The 16,277-nt window shown below is 33.3% G+C and overlaps 1 protein-coding gene across 11 annotated transcripts in view; it reads right to left on the bottom strand.

Moving 5' to 3' along the window:
- The window catches only part of LOC121329026 (neural cell adhesion molecule L1-like protein), a 64,856-nt gene that overhangs the window by 33,685 nt on the left and 14,894 nt on the right, over positions 1 to 16,277 (bottom strand). The gene's annotated exons all lie outside the window — the stretch shown is intronic.

Genomic DNA, 16,277 nt, shown 5'->3' on the forward strand with positions numbered 1-16,277 from the left:
AGAGATAAGGGTTCAAATGGAAGGGCACTGGAAGTGCTGTCCTTCTTGGTGTCTTATTAGTCAACCTTTACAATGTGTTCAGAATTTCAGTTAAATACATTCTCTGACAGCATACTTAAAAACCTTCCAAACCTGAGGTAAAAGCTTATATACTGGAGAACTAAAACATGTCCTGTCCTTGCAGAAACAGCACAGTGTGTAAATGCATCATTCTTTCATAAAATTGCACATAAGCAGAACATTGTGTTACTTTCAAATTGATCCAAGGGAGATATTTCAGCATAAACTGGCAGATAGTGACCTCAGGGGGTGGTTGGACCCGAAGCTGAAATTGTGTCTTTGATTAGTATTTACTGTAAAAAGCCGATACTTGCGTGGATTGACTTTAAATTTGGAGCCCCACTACAGCTGGAAGCCGATTGGCAGAGGTACTGAATGGTTTTCTAATTTTCAATCTTTGCACCTGTCATCGTTGTGACTAATTTATGATTCACTGATGGAAGTCATATGCAGAGTCAACAGAACAAGAGTAGAGATCAGGTTCAGAGGTCAGAGAAAGAGATTCTGCAGTTTCGCTGAATAGTTGCCATGGTGATTGGGAATTCTGGTTTGTTCAGTGACAAGTTGATGAAGAACACATGGAACAACACATACTTTGACCTGTAGGCCAAAATGATTTATTTAAAATGAGTAAAAATACTAGTTATAGACACAAGTCTCCTCAGCAGCTAGAAGAGCGTTTGTATATTTGACTTCTGGTGAAATATTCTATTGATGTTTAACTTGATTTTCTAGGGGTTTCAAAGCCAGTCTAAGTCTATATACATTATAGACATCTCTTGGAATAATTCCTTCAAGGCTGAAAGGTTTCAGGGATAGAGACTTTTTTTACACTGGAAAGCAATAATCTTAGACTGATGCTATCGGCTTAATCAAATGTAGGCACCAGCAGGTTGTGATGGATGACATGGCAAATCTAAATATATTTAGCACATGTTAAGAGTCTGGGATTTGGTTTAAATATTTTGCCTGTCTAAAACTTGACACCGATTTTTCAATAGGAAATAACATCTCTTTCATAACTTATATCTGATTAAATTTACAAATACATTTTATTGGTAATAGTTTTGCATTTATTTGTCTGTGGCAATGCGTGCAACATCTGAACTGTAGACAGAATCCTACTGGAGAGCTTTCATCTTATACAGATTTAATAAAATCTAGGCTACACTTCTTTACTTATTCTCTAAGAAAAAGCAATTACAATGGAGCTTGTAGAATGCTATCGCAGTGTATGCCGTGGACATTCATTTATATATTTGTTTATCAATTATAAATTATTTACTGTACACCTGCATTTTTTTACCCAGGCAAATTCCTTTTCATAATACCAATATTCCACGTATTTGAATTTCAAATTTCTTCAAGTGGAACCTTTCGAACAATAGAACCTTTATATATTATATATATATATATATATATATATATATATATATATATATATATATATATATATATATATATATATATATATTATATACTATGCCTGTTATGACTAATAGGACTACTACAATACTAATATTGGTGATATTATAATAACATTTACGTATATATATGACTTATAATATATATATATATATATATATATATATATATATATATATATATATATATATACATATACACACACACACACACACACACACACACACACACACACACACACACACACATACATGGTTCACACAGCTAAATAAATATAGCTCACAAATAATTGTGTTATTATCTGATTAGTTACAAGACAGTACCCATGTACACATATATTTCAAAACTTACTTACATGAAAGTGAATTTATTTCTGTTAAGAGATCATCCTCCATATGGTTGTTACTCTGTAGCTTTTAAGCAGCACTGTCCATAATTGGTAAAACACTCAAATAAAATGCTGGTACACTTTACTTCATATAATATGTATTAGTAAAGACACAAATAGTATAGCACTACACAATCGGTCAGCAGCAATGGGATTCACTGTGGACATATGTTACCAAAGCCTTGCAAAAAAAAGCTCATTAAGTTTCTGACAATCACCTGAACAAAGCTGAATCCAAAGTCTATTCAGAGTCTGTGTGTACAATTGTGAGAAAAGATCCAGAACCAGGCAGGAATGTTTGAAGTTGTGCTTACTAATGTTTGAAAGACTTAAGACTTAAGACTTAAAATGTTTGAATGACCAGTAACAAATAAAATAAAATAAAAAATGTTTATAAAAAAAACAACAACAATAAAACCTTTTCTCTAAAACCCTATTAATACTGCATTAAAATGGATTATGCCAAGTCGTCTTCATTTTAACACATGGAATACAAAAAAAAAAAACACAATATTGCATTCAGGAATTAGTTCAGAACTGAAATGTTGTAGTGCCTTCAAAATCGTAGTTCTTTCAACAGTATTTAATTGTATTAATTTCTCCCACAGTTGTAAGGTAGTACAGCAGATGAAAAGTGAAAAGGACAATTTTATTTTCAGCTTGGTATGTAATGGTTTATATCATGTTACTGATCTACAGTGTTATGAATGTTATGCATTTATTAATTGCATTTGTCAATCTGAAATTATACAGTAGTGCATCTTTTTTTATCACTTTAACTTTTACCTCAAAAGTCTAGTAATTTTCTTAAAATATATAATATATATAGTTTTTGTTTTTTTTCTGGTACAAGACCATGTTGCCCTATTGCTTTTTAACAAAGACCATGTTGCCCTATTGCTTTATACTTTGCACTACAAGACAATATTTTAACACCATGCTCTGCGGTTTGATTAAATTACATTTTAATGGCAGTTCAGTAGAGTATCTTTTTTCAGTCCCTTAATGTGCTGCATGTTTCGCTGGCTTATGCACCATATGAACATAACTAATGTGCCACTTGGACAGCTATGAATCAGATAAATTATGCTGTCAGAAAAATAAAGAAAACTTACATAAAACTGAATTTGATAAATAATTTGATTGCACCACAGATGACATGTGCTTTGAATTTTCTCTCTGAATATGCATGTCAACATTTCAGTATTTTATTTTTTCCTCATGAAAGGAAATACATCATGCAAAACATGTCGGGTGATTAAACTGTACACTGGGTTTTTGTAACTCCAGACCATTTAAAATAATATCCTAGTTTATCATTAGCTCCAGAGTCAACTTGTGAAGCTGTGCAATGACGCTTGCTGCTACACTAAAGCAAATGAATATATATATATATTCATTAGTAACCTATATAATACATATTTCTGTTCTGGGTCACCACACACAAATATAAGCATGAAACTTGTAAACATGCATTAGAGACTAAATATGAAGGCGTATTAGTATGTATACCATAAAACCAGTGAAATCTGTAGCTAGTTATCACTTCTGATAAAAAATTATAAACCTGTAAGATTTTGTGCCCTAAAGTTTAACTAGGAGTTTAAGACATCCGCCATTTAAATCAGAGCTAGCACAAGCTTATTGTAACTTAATGGTGATTTAAACATTAAGCTTGGATTTGGACATCTGTAATGCAGGTTGCACTTCATCAAAACCCTAGCTCTCCTCTGTGTTCTATCCAACAAATCTTATAGTCTTGTGTTCAGAAAAATCTACATCCAGACCTGGAAACAACACATATATATATATATATATATATATATATATATATATATATATATATATATATATATATATATATATAAACTACTTTTTGTCTTGGTAGTCTGCATAACGACATGATATTAAACAGAACCATCAGACGTATTTTGACTAAATTGATGTGTAATCCTATTAAAATTTACTAAGAGGAACGGCCGGCCTATTGCCGGCAAGTAGTAATAATAACAATATCACTATGATCTACAGTACATCCACATTACAGAACATATCATATAAAGCATACATTAGTTTCAAGAACCCTGGTTAAGCGTATTTAGATATGATTCTCTTTATATAAAAAAATTACAAACTATATCACATACTGGAAAGTATGAGTGGGACACCATAAATATAAGTGTACTTGCCATTGGTTTGTAAGGTTTTCCAGCTTCTTTATAACTCCAATGGTTATCTACACTTTGCACAGGTCTAGACAGTTGGATAAATTATTTCTGGAGTCTGCACTGGAGGGTACAGAGGCAAGCTGCCAATGTGACCCTCAGTATGTAAAAACCATGAATGCACAAGAAAACCCATAATTGTGCCTCAGTTTCAATGTCATGGCATCCTACCTTTTTTACACAGAAACATACATACATCATGCTGCCACAACATTGTAACAGCCCAACATCTATATGTTCACGTTGTTTGTATACTGTTGTCTTTCAATCTCAATCAAAACGTAGGCTGTAGAGACTTAGGTGGATTAAATCAGGAAATATGGTCTTTATTCAAGCATTTTTTAAAGGTCTTTTCAAACGTCAACACACATTTTGAACCTTTGCCTGTGTGAACAATAGGTGTGCTTGGAAATGTTTTAAATCAATAGAGCTGGACAATGACCCAGGTCATAACACCTATCTGTATCTTTCAGTATAGTTGTCAAGGTAATTAAAACAAGTCTAGCGCAAACAGTTTTGATAAAATTCACCAGGCCAGGTTTCAAAGATAAAGCATATATATTTAAATGATGTGCTTCAAACCCATTTGTTTTCCCAAGAAATAACATTGATCTCATCCCACTGGGAGCTGAAGGGGCCTTTCACAGAGCTCCAGCTAGAGGACTGTACAGCACTGAAACCCTCAGTCAACTGATCCTATCAATAATATCAAGACAGGAAATATTGCACCTTGAAAATTCAGGCTGATAAAAGGATTAACAGTGTCCCTTGAGAAAATCGTTGAATGGGTTGATGTGGTAGCACTGTAACATTTCACAGTCTACAAGATTACATATCCTCGACGACCCACAAGGTACAATAGCTTCATACAGAGAGCTGAGCACAAACTGTCAGGAACATGTTATCTCTGGTTTAACTGAAGAAGATGAATCTGCCAAACAATCTAATTCCCCGCAAATCGATCAAATATTCCTTACCCCACCTCTTTTTCTTAAGGTGTATTGATATTTCTTGGCAGATTGAGTCGACTGCATTAACACAAAGCAGTTGATTCTCTTTACAAGAAATCTTAAAATCTTTACAATCACATCATTCATTGCACAGTTAAAAACTGTTATCTAAATATAATAATACAAAATTGTAATAACATTTTTTTGTTTTTTAAAGTATCTTTCAAAGGATTTTTTTCAATTAAGTTTAAATATGAAAAAAGTGGTTGTTCCACAGAAGATCTTGTTCCACGCTGGACTGTACATTTCTATAGAGGGGTGCAGTGGCCATGTATACTATTAACAGTTAATAGTATTATATTAACATTAGCATATATACAACCCATTCACTAATACATTGACATGATACTTGTATTCCATTGGTAATAACAAGCTTGCCTTACTTAAAGTCATGCTTTCATAACAACAGATAATGCAACCTAAGCAACAACAATCCTATCAGAACAACCACAAGGAGAAAAGAGTTACATTTTTTATCCTACACCCAATGTTAGCAAAATAATACAACCATGTTTTCACATATAGTAATATAAACATTTCTAGCAAACCATCTGCCCTAAAAATGTGTAATTTATAAGTGAACAATATTTTATTCATATAATTTATATCTGAATTACAAATACCCTCACTGCTACTAATTAATTATTTCTGGTTTTGTATGGAAATGTCATAAACAATTAAAATCAACCTAAAACAGTCAACAAAACAAAAATAAAATACAAAATGAAGCTTAGGGATTTTAAACTGGTACAATATTGAGTGGCATTTTAGAACTGATTTTATCGGACTAACCTGGGAATTGTTGTCCATAAGTTTTGTAGATGTAATTTATGCCCAGTCTGATTTTAGGATGTTAGAAGAGCTACATCAAATTGAATCCATGCATCATCCTTAGCCCAACATAATAGATTAATAAATTATCAATATATCTACTGCAGTCTAGTCTAAGCTGAGTGAGTGAGAGCGTGCATTTTGCTCAGTGATAAAAAGGGAGTACCCTGCATATGCAAGATTAAGTCAACTCTTTACTTTAAAGCACTTTTTGTCTAAAACAATGCTATGTCGTCTGCTGCATCTCCCCAACTGGTGTCTGCAAAACTGCTGTATACTTTACAGTTGCTGCTCTTTCTATTAATCAAATGGTATAACATGTAACTACTGTACATGTACCAATGTAATATATATATATTTGAAATGTAAGCTAAACAAGGCACACCAATTGATTTAACATAGTACCACATAGGTACAGGGATTGAAAAAAAAAAATATAGTTAGTTTGTCTGTTTGTTTGTTTATTTGTTTGTTTTTTAATGGCATATAACATCTTGCTGTCAGCACCCAGTGCCTCCTTGGTTGCTCATAGTGACCCATCCTTTTGACACAAAGTTAAGCATGATGATTCCAGTATCTCTAGTGTGAAAGCTAACCGTAAAACAATGACAGCATGTTGCAAAATCAGATCCTTTCCTGTAAATACCAGGCCTGCTATTTGCATAACAGGAGCAACTGAATACATGTCTACAATTAAAAAATATACTAACGATATATAAATGGGTTTTCATACAGAAGGTCTCATCTGAGATTTTTAAGATCATTTAAAAGTGGAAATTGACCTCTTGCATGAAAATGTATGGATTGTATCCATACTCAACTCAGCCACTATTTTCTACATTTAAAACGAAAATGTGAAGAGCTGCCACTGCATGTCAGTAAAACAGCTCCCCAGACCTGTAGTTCCTGTATTTTTCATAATCATTTCAACCCAATTAACCAGCTGAAAGACTGTATAAGCATGTTTAGTCCTGGTATCTAAAATTCAAGCTTCTCTTATTTCAAAGGCAAACAGGAATCAAAGTGTACAATGTACTGTACAGTCCTGTGGGGTTCACAAAGTCATCTCTAAGAACAAGAGGACCTACTTTATTCATTAATGACATATATTTTATGCAAAATGCTATAGAAATTTGGTAGAACTCCTTTGCTGTGTTTATTGTACACCTCAAAATAGTGGGCTACTGCAGGGCAATGAAAAGTACGGGTATCAAATGCACCAAATGATGGACAACAAGATTCTTTGAATGGGTTATAAAGGGTTTACTTACTGTACAACTGCACACTTACTTGCTGTATTAATATAGACATCAAAATTAAAAAAAATCATAATGCAGCAATTCCAAACAGACACACACAATCCTCCAAATCAGTATTTTGTCCCCACAGCTGCATTGCAAGTTATTTAATCACCCTTCATGTGAACTAATTGTATCCAGTAGCAACTGAATCATCCAGTTACTGCATTATTTGTTGTATATTGAATCAAAGTAATGAAGAAAAATGGACAGTGGAGTAAAATGAATCAATCATCTTGGGTCTTCCAATGTACATACCGTACTGTGTTAAAGTATGCATTAGGTATGCCGTGGGAATTCAAGTATTTTATAGAATGGTGTAAGACAGTGTTACGTATACAGCAAGGACTTGTTTACTTTGAGTGAACATTGCAATTCCTCATGCTACAGCACCAGAAAGGTTAGCTTATATCAAACGTCTTGGAATGTGTCCCACAACCATTAAGCTAGAATAACACTGTGTAACAATTTTATTTATTTTTTGTTCCTGGGTAGTAAGTGTTATTTCCTAATTGCTTATGCCTCAAAAGTATAGAAAATGGCTATTATTCCCCACAAACTTTACTTTTGTGAGCAGGACAGGTACATTTCAAAATATCACTATTTCCAATGAGAAAATGGGTGAATTTGTGTCTTTTCGTTCACATAAAGTCAGAAAAAAACAACATATAAATCCAAATTAACATGTATTTATATTAAAGTAATACAAAAATGACTATAAAAGAGTTAGAAGTGAGTAGTTTTTTGAGATTTATGATTATACTAAATTTACAGTTTAATCGTAAATCTCGAAAAACTACTCATTTCTAAATCTTTTGTAGTCATTTTTGTATTACTTTAGTATAAATACATGTTAATTTGAATTCATATGTTGTTGTTTTCTGACTTTATGTGCATGAAAAGACACACATTTGCCCGTTTTCTCATTGGAAATAGTGATATTTTGAAATGTACCTGTCCTGGTCACAAAAGCAAAGTTTGTGGGGAATAATAGCCATTTTCTATACTTTTGAGGCATAAGCAATTAGGAAATAACACTTACTACCCAGGAACAAAAATTGTGTTACATAGTGTAATTAGTTAAACATTGCATCTCATTATTATAACAGTTCAATACAAATGATGAAAGTAACATGAATTAGCTGGGGGCTCTTTATGAGCTGCACCCAGTTTGGACAAATACCAGTTGCCATGCAGGCAACCCCCTCTACCTCCATGAGTAACCTAGTAGCTGGATCAAGACTAGGAGTGTTATTTTATATACTGAGCTAAATGTATATCAGTTTTAAATACTGAATGCCAAAATCCACCCAAGCTGAGTTATATAAATTGACAAGTCCATGCTGAACTGTAACACAACATGAGTCTCACTTATTCTGCAACTGTCACGCAGCACATGCTCTGCACAATATGATGTCATCCAACTATTAAAATTGACAGAGTTCGGTTCAAGTGGTCTAGTCATACAACAGCAATAAGAATCTTTACCAATCACTTTGATTTGCTATGTACAAATTGATGGAAATAAACCCTGGTAAAGCATCGTGAAGCACAACTGAAGTGTAGTATACACAATCCTACAGTGAATGCCCTTTCTCTTGAATTGCATCGCAATGGTGAAGTTGCAAGTTACAGGTATACTCACTAAAAAGACTGCTGTGGGTCTAAAGTCAAGTACTTTGATAGATTTTGTTCTTCTTAAAGGAAAGTTAAAACAAATAAGAAAGGAATATCATTTCCAAGAATAAACCTATTATTTCCACCCACACATAATTGCTTCAGGCTTGGTTGCCTAGACAGGCAGTCAAAGTATATGAGCAGCAACACAATCCTGGGAAACGCCTGTGATTGTGTCTTTTTTACACAACAATTAGCATATTGTAGCCACATAGTTGCAGACATTAGTTTGTTACAACTGTGCCTTGTTAAAAGCTGCCTCCTGACATTTTTTTTTTTTTAATTAGGAAATTCATTCTAATTAGATGGCAATTTGCTGGCTTTCCTTCAAAGCTCAGCAAGCACAACAGAAACATGCCTGTATTATAGATATTATACCGTTATACTCCTGGTGCACTGTACATGTTTGGGCAGCTCAATGGAACGGCAATTTAAATTAATTATGATAATCATGATATTACATACCAATGTAATATTAGATAATTGTTATGAAGTGATAGATAGATAGATAGATAGATAGATAGATAGATAGATAGATAGATAGATAGATAGATAGATATTACTATCAATCTTAACCTATTATTTTATCTATTTGTTTACATAATTTCCTCCTGTCAATATCTGCTCGATAAATGTCAAGTACTTCAAAGCTATACTGCCAGAACCCTTTTTTCTCCATTGTTGAAAGTAAATACTGCTTTTAGCAGAATATATATGAAGGCAACAGATGTTCTTTCGTTAATCAGCATTAACATTCAATTTACTGACAATGCTGGGTGGATTAATGTCAGTGATCTAATTAGTATTACACAACATTATCCTACAGTGTAGCATAAATATACTTTAAATCAATTTCACAGGAATATTTTTCTTGCATTCCTTGCTTGTCGGATACCTGGTTCAGTCAGTGATAAACTGCAGTGTACCACGCATCCACTCTACTATGTTTGATATACCAGTACCTTTTTACTGTTTTTGTGGATACACTAAAGTTATTATGTTGTGTGTAGGGGGTCTCTTATTGTTAAATGCGGTTGTTATTAGAGCTATGTTGAATATTCTATGCAGAGGATGACGTCTATACATGGCACATATTGGAATTTACACAAATCCTCAACAGTGATTGGCTGATTTCTCAGATGTGATTTATAATTCAAAATAAACGGACTACACTGTAGGTTTGAAGTGCATGCACTAAATATCAGCACATCATATATCTATACTGTATAACCTCATGTATTTAATGTACCAGTTGTTTGAAGTGTATCAAAATGATATATAAAATTGATATTCATTCGTTGTATTCAGGCTCTTTAGAAATACCTGTATCACTTGAATGGGGAAAAAAAAATCAGGTTTTACACTGTTGCTAAACAAATAAACAATAAATCAAAAACAGAACAGGACATAATGGTGTATGTCAGCAAAAGATATAAAAGTGAGACGAACATAGGCAAGAGCTGACAAAAAAATGGGTTAGATCCCAAGATAACATTCATGAAAATGTATTTATGTTAATAACAGATGCTTGGAACATTGTGAATATTTCACCTTAAGAAATAGGCACGTATTTTAAAACTAATTACAAATATCTGGAGAATTTTAAAACCAAAAAGTCTCCTTCATAGTGCAATTTGATTATCCTGACACCCTCTTTTCAGCAGCCACAGAAAAATTATAATACCCAGACTTAAAAGGGTATCAGACTAACTATTAAGAAAGGGCTCAGGCGTTGTTTGAAGAAGTCTCTTTTGATGGTAATGTTTCATGAAACTGACTGTTTAGCTCGGCTTTGATTCACATTGTCCATTGAAACATGAAACTCTACTTGCCTCGTGTTTGTGGCATTTTTTTTTTTTTTCTTAGAAGGTAGCCATCGATTGATGGAAAAAAGAAAAATGCTGTGAAACACTCACACGAGTAGGATAATACTCCATTCTGCAATAAGCTGTCAAGGTGATTGATTTAAGAAGACCATTTTTAGCTGCAGGTGCTCATTATACCTTTGCTCATATCTGCTGCACCAGAACCAAAATAAAAAAGACTAGTATTTTGCTTCTTAATACATGAAAGTAAATTTTTTATCGTTTTAGTACATTTTATATTAACTCTTATTTACCTACTCAGGCAAACAGGCCTGGTAACAGGACAACAACAGCACTACACTTTCTTCCCTTTTGACGCCTTAAAGTGTAACTTTTTTGTGCTGATCACAGCATCCTTCCCATAATAATCTGGCATATATTTGACTAGGGTAGCTGACCACCCACCAAAGAGGTTACAGAAAGTGAATAATGCCATCATTAACCACTATTGAAAATAACAATGTTAAATTATGTGTTTAAAAGACTAAGATTGGCAAAACTATTATTAATTTTTTTTTTTACAATAACTCTGATCCAGATAAGACTGCAGAAGTAACTGTTGATCACAGCTTTTAATAGCCCTTGATAAGGAATAATTGCTTTTGGATGCCTGTTATTACAGTCCCTGGATCTTTGTACTCATCAGTTTGATCAAAATATCAAAACTACTTATGTTCTCATTAAAACATAAAAATGAGGGAAACCAAGATTTAATTCATACCCAGTAATTGCCTGGAGTCATGTCATCAGCACCTGTTTCAGTTTTGGAGAAATATCTGCTCCAGTAGTGTTTCTCACAAAAAACAGAGATGGCCACAGCCTTTGAAACAGGGGTCATTGTTATTATGGTACACTTATCTGCATTGAATTCAACCAAACATCTACAATCTAGAAGAACACAGCCTTTTCTGTGAGAATTCTGAGCATGGCCCATTTTATAAAAGTACTTTTTTGTAAATATATATATATATATATATATATATATATATATATATATATATATATATATTTTAAACACCTTTTATTTTACCACTTAAAAGGAGTTGCTTTACATTTGTAATTGCGTATAAATACCATGACCTGTTTCAAGTACTAATTTTAAGATGCATAATTTAATTTCCACCTGTTAAATTTGCTCTCACAACACATTATTGAGACTGAACACTAAAAGCAGACCAATGGTCCCCTTATTGTTCGCTGATGTTGAAGGTGGTTGTTTTTTTTTTTTGTTTTTTTTTTGATTGGTGGGAAATATTCCTGGGCCTATAATAGTCAAATGTAAATAGCAGTGATATATTATGCAAACAATCACAGCTATTTTTTTTTAATTATTTTGTTAGTTGACCGAAATGTATCAATTCCATTTTCATTTAAGGGGAGCATTCTAAAATACCAGCCTCTACACCAACCGCAATTGCTATACTTAAACAGCAAGTCGCCTCAAATGCCTTCTCATTTATTTGTTCAGCATTTCTTTTGCAATCATCGAGTAGTGGATGCTCCAATATTGACTTATAATATTTGTTTCTCTATTTCTGAGCTTGCTTTGAGCAGAATTCTAATTGCTTTGCACTGAACAATCTTCCTCAGTCATTCAAACCATATGACAATGTGAACTACAGTAAAACCTGTTTTGCTAGCCCCTCTACATACTGGCATTCTGTATAAACCCAAATAAATTCTATAATTCTATGAATCCCTATGGAAATGAATGGTGTGATACCCTTTAAACACTGGAACCTACTCTGGAATCTGGCATGATTTCTAAGTCTCTGCCTAAATTCCATTTAAATCTGACTGCAGTACATGCAACTTTTATTTTGTAAATTTAAAACCAGTATAAAAAACAAAAACACAGAAATAAAAACAAGATGTTGCGTATATACTCACATGACCTGCCGGCGCCATTCTGAATTGTGCAGTTATTGAAAAGCAAATACATCTCTAAACGTCCACATAACAAAGAGCTGAGTGGAAATGAACTTAAAGAGCTGAGTGGAAATTTCTAAATCGCAAGGCAAAAGAAAAGATGCCTACTTAAAAGCAACATGAACAGTGACTTTACCTTCTTCTAGGTACAGTATTAGTTACATGATTAGAATGGAATGAGGGAGTCTGTTCAGTCGAATTTTAAAGACAAGCTCACACACACACACACACGTCAGGTACGTCAAGTCAGATACGAGAAAATAAAATGATAATCATTCAGTATTGAAACAAGAACCCAGAACTACTCAACATAATAGGAAACATCACAAAATATCAAGGAAAAGGTGACAAAAAACGAACCTGAGATTTTGCCATAATATATGTACTTGGTAAAGTTACTGTGCAGTTACTGTAAAGAGCTTTGCCAAACTGTGCTTAACCATGCTTAAACTTCCCTGAACTATACTTTTCCCATTGCATATTAAAGCAAACCTGGAGCAAACTATGTACTTATGCAATGTGCTATTAGTATTCATTACAGATACAAATGAGTCATTAACCACAACGTAAATATGGTTGAGTTTATGTTATAACCATATTTTGCCTACAAATCAAAATAGCTTCAAAGTACCTAAAGATGTGCATAAAAACAGCCTTATTTACCATATATAATGCTCAGGCATGCACATGTACGCGGTGCTGCCATTATGGTCCATTAGCTATGGCGTGACATGGGAACCCCTATAAAAAGTGTTAAGAGCCAGAAGCATTAGCATTTTGGAAGCAGATGAATGAAAGCATTTGTTCTCTCCTCTGTTCCCTGCTGAAAGAGTCTATTAATGAGTGTTTGCAGTTCTTTCTCTTTTGCTCATATTAAAATTGAGATAGCAGGCAAGAAAGAAAGTTGTAGTGGAAAACTTACTTACTCTTGGTTAATTTTAGAGAACACTCACTTCAGTCTCTTACAGAAGGAATTTTCAGAAAAAAATAGGAAAACATTCTTCATTCTCATGATTTCTCATAAAAAAAAAATATGTTTATCAACATGTTTTGAACCTAAAGTTATTTTCTGAGTTCTTGTTAATGTAATTCATACTGAGATAAACATTGATGATTTCTTTCCAAAGTTGCAACCTGAGTATTGTTTGTGCAAATATGTAGGTAAGTACACCCATGTGTGTATAATAATTATTTTGAAATATAGTCTGATAACAGTCAAAGATGAAAAGTAAATTAATGTATCACGTTTAAAAATGTACTGGTTGGTACAAATTTCTCTTACAGTATTAGAAAAGTAAATTAACAGAGGTTTGATGCATTTTGAAGTGCAGATGATGGTCTTATCAATGAATGCTGGGTGTCACTGCAGTTAAATATACACAAATCAGTGCTGGAAAAATTTAATAAATTGTCCTTAAAGCAAGCTTTTAATGACAACCCCATCTGAAGATTTGGATGTGTGACAAAGCATTTTACATTAGCAATGTCCTGGAGCTTTTTAAAACTTTTCATTGTAGCCAATATTGACCTCAATGTTTTATTCTGTACCAGGAGCATATCCTTAGGATGACAGGTTCTTTTGATCTATTATTTACAGCAGATTATTAATAGTGTTGCAATTAAATACATCTGGCTGCTTGCTATCTAACCAACTACACCTTTTAGAGCTTCTACACATCTGGGTGCAAAAGTCAAGTTTAACTGTGAACTGTTTCTACTAAGAATGCATTTATTTGGATATCCTTCAAACTAAGTCACTGTTCATAAGTAATTAACAGTACTGTAGATACTCCATAGAATGTAAGATTTTCAAGTGAAGGATACAGTACTGTGTCATGCAATTATATTGTTTGTTTTTTTTTTTTTTTTTTTTTTTTTTACATTAATTCAATATTAGAATATTAGAATATGCAATACACTATAATTTCAAAATGTAATTATCGATACTAATTATAAAGTATTTGCATTTATTTTTGAAGGTTTAGATATTTCATAAAAAAAAAGAATCACCTGCTGTTGATCATTGTTCATTTAATATGATAAACCAACTTACTGATAGCAGAGCAGATTCCATTTGTACTTTTACATTTACTTTGATGTCAAGTGTAGACCTGAATTGTAATTTCTTGTTCTGTGATATAAAATAAATGAACCCCAGAAGATTTCTAAAGGTACTCAACCTATCAAAGCTGTGATTATCTTCTCTTTTTTAATTCAGTGTGCCATTGAGTTAAGGTTTAGGTGATGAGCTGAGGAGAAAGAACCAAAAATGAAGGCAACGTTAACAACATGGGTCAATTTCACAAGTGACCTTTTACAGTATCATTCTGGCATGTCTTAAGACTACATTTGTGAGATGCATTGAAATGCACTGACCCACTGCAACCCCTATACATTCCTTTTTTAATGATACAGTATGTGCTACAGCAGGAGCCTGACTCAATCTATTTTTTTTTTTAATTTAGCTTAAAGGTTAATTTAAAATAAATCAGTACGCAACATTTGGAAGTCTTAAGAGCCCGCTTCCCAACATCTCACAATGTCTCTCCTTCCTCAAGGCAGCATGTGTTTGAAACCAAAGATTTAAAATCTAAAGCTATTTGTACTAACTGAAATGGTAATAATATAGACAAGACGCTTTGCTAGGTAGCTTGGTGCTACACAGCTAGTATTCCACTTTTTTTTTAAATAACAACAGACGGTGGGGAAATAGGTAACCGAGGCCAAGGTTCATTTGGAGGTGTCAACCTGATGTAGGCCTAGTTTGCGTTCTCAAGACATGAATTGTTTAGTGGCAGAATTAAAGAATTACACATTGGGAAATATTTGATAGGTTTTTTCTCTTTTGCAAAGCATGCACAATATTTTGTGGAAGGAAAAGAAATAGAGGGCCGATATAAAGTTAGCGCTAATAGATTTTGTAACGCTGATAGTACTCACAGTATATGGATATGGATAGTTCCTGCAAACCACAACTGATAGTTAGTTTGGGTTTACTTATTTTTATGTTGTATAAGACAAACCTGCTTTTACAAGACCATTTAAATAAGCAGATAATGCAATATTATGTGTGGGGACTGGACAGCATGATTTCTGTTTTTTATCATTTGAAAATGTTGTGAAGCACTGCATGTATAATAGGTGAATGTCCTTCATGTAGTTAGTTTAATTAGGAGCTTGGGGACAACAACATCACCAGTGGGTTTCCAAGGTCCAACTGCATCCTTAATATAGTCTCAGACCTAATATTGGAATCTGGAAACAAAACAATTTTCATTCTATGGATTGCTCATTTTTAACCACAAATGAAGATAAATGACAAGAGGCAATAATTAGGATCCAGTCCTATGGGAGACATGTGAGAAAGGGCTAAATTGGGTTTCTCTCATTTATAGAGCACTATAAAATGCACCTGCTGTTTTAAAATGATTCTATGAAATCCATGCCCAATATGTTCTGTGCATTTAATATAATTGTTCAGCCAGTGTCAGGTAGTTTAGCTTGTATGTAAACCACACATAGTGCATTCTTCTTCTGCACTGTCATTTTGTGGTTGGAAGCTGTTGACG

The sequence above is a fragment of the Polyodon spathula genome, chromosome 16 (assembly GCF_017654505.1).
Source record: "Polyodon spathula isolate WHYD16114869_AA chromosome 16, ASM1765450v1, whole genome shotgun sequence".
Taxonomy (NCBI): domain Eukaryota; kingdom Metazoa; phylum Chordata; class Actinopteri; order Acipenseriformes; family Polyodontidae; genus Polyodon; species Polyodon spathula.